This window comes from Carlito syrichta, unplaced genomic scaffold (assembly GCF_000164805.1).
Source record: "Carlito syrichta isolate Samal-C Ts95f unplaced genomic scaffold, Tarsius_syrichta-2.0.1 Scaffold308016, whole genome shotgun sequence".
Lineage (NCBI taxonomy): Eukaryota > Metazoa > Chordata > Mammalia > Primates > Tarsiidae > Carlito > Carlito syrichta.
Window position 1 is genome coordinate 318,012 of NW_007252112.1, and position 2,285 is coordinate 320,296.

A 2,285-nucleotide genomic window follows, 5' to 3' on the forward strand; every position below is an offset into this window, starting at 1 on the left:
ACTCCAGCCTGGGCGACAGAGTGAGACTCCAACTCAAAAAAAAAAAGAAAGAAAGAAAAAGAACTGGAGGATTTTATGCTGGAGATATAGGCAGTGACCCAGTCACGGAGGGCTTTGATTGCAGTGCTGAGGAAGGAGTTTGGTATCATGTAGGCAACAAAGAGCCATGGACGTGACATGCTCAGATTGACACTATAGAAAGGTATCTATGGGTGATGCATTGGAAGGGGATAAACAGTCTGAGACATGATAGGACTTGAACTAAGCAGTGACAGTGAAAATGTAGTCAGGGTTTAGATTGTTTTGTTTTGTCAGGATCTCCCTCTGTCACCCAGGCTGGAGTGCAGTGGCATGATCATAGCTCACTACAGCCTCAATCTCTTGTAGTTAGTCTGTCCTTCTGCTTCTGCCTCCCGAGTAGCTGGGACGACAGGCATGAGCCACCACGCCCAGTTTTTTTGTTTTTTGTTTTTTGCTTTTTTTAGAGATGAGGTCTCACTCATCTTAGGCTGGTCTCAAACTCCTGGGCTCAAGCAATCCTCCCACCTAGTCTCCCAAAGTGCTGGGTTTACAGGCATGAGCCACCACACCCAGCCAAAATGGGTGATATATGCTTTTTAGCCCAAAATAAGATGATAACGACAGTGAACAACTTCATTTTGTCTTTAGTTGGTAATCTATTCAGCTTTTCTTTTTTTTTCATACAGAGACACAGCCTTTACTAAATAGTGAGGTCTCCATGGAAGCAAAGTCGAAATTTATTAACATCTAATGAAATTTAAAAAAGATACTACCTTCCACCTAAATAGTTTGAGAGATACTGGCCAAAGTAATTGGCTCCTATCAACAACTAATCTTTTCACCACTTAATGCTGCCATTGGTCCTAGTTATCTGTATTACGTAGTGAAACATGTCACCGAGTTTGTGTAGATAAATGAAATTTGCATTATTTTTTGAGTGCCAGCCTTAATAACCAACAACAAAACAGACTTATCAAGGTACAACTGAGACTAATGGACTACTTTATAGGTTCTATTGTGGTGTGGGATTTTTCAATATTGTTCAGGAGACACTTTGAATCCACATACATCTAATGATTATTCTTCATTTTGTTTGTTTCTGTTGTGAAACTGTTGCTGGGTATTCCTTTTTTATGGAAATAGCAATAGTTTTTAGAAGCAGAAGCATTGTTGTTAGCAGAATAACACATGCTCCCCCATAAACATTTTTTGACTATTTCCCTATATTGCTCAAAGTAATTTGGTTAAAATGAATATCACCCAGAACCTGCAATCAGACTGTCTTTTACTGGTACACATACAAGTTTCTAAAGCTGAGGTCATATTAATAATTAAGAGGGACACAAATACTAATAACAACAAAGACTACCACTTGAATTTAAGTGAGATATTTCTTACTAGTAACTACCAGCCTTATGTAAAATTCTAACATTAGAACCACTGTCAGCATTTGATGTCTATCATTGGTAAAAGCTTATTGTTATGTGCTGATAGCACCTCTAATGTTAGACATTAGAAATTAATGCCAGAAATTAATGAGTGAAGACATTAGAAATTAATGAGTGAAGATTTGCAAAGTGTAAGAGGGCTAGAAATAGAAACATATGGGAAAATACATTTATACCAAATACAGTATATAGGCAATACTGGATTAGAATCTTGATAAAAAAAATATATATATTTTTTGAGTTGGAGTCTCACTCCGTCACCCAGACTGGAGTGAAGTGCCTGCTCCTGGCCACCGCAGCCTCGACCTGCTGGGCTCCGGCGATCCTTCTGCCTCAGACTTACGAGTAGCTGAAAATACAGGCGCGCTACCACGCCCGGCTAATTTTTTGATATATTGTAGAGATGAGGTCTCGCTGTCCAGGCGGGTCTCGAACCCGCGGGCTCAGGCAATCCACTCACTTCAGCTTCCCAAGGCGCGGGATTATAGGCTGAGCCACCAAGCCCGGCTAAAAAATATATATATTTTTTAAGTTGGAGCCTCACTCCATTGCCCAGGCTGGAGTGCAGTGGCACGCTCACTGCCACCCCAGTGTCGATCTGCTGAGCTCTGGTGATCCTTCCACCTCAGCCTTCCAAGTAGCCAGAACTACAGGTGCACGTGACCACATTCCGTGAATTTTTTTATTTAGTAGCCCGGCCTATTTTTTTAAAGAAAGAAAAAGTTAAGCTGCTGGGATGGCTCATGCCTATAATCTCAGCAATTTGGGAGGTGGAGGCGAGAGGATTGCCTGAGCCCGGGGGGTTCGAGACCAGCC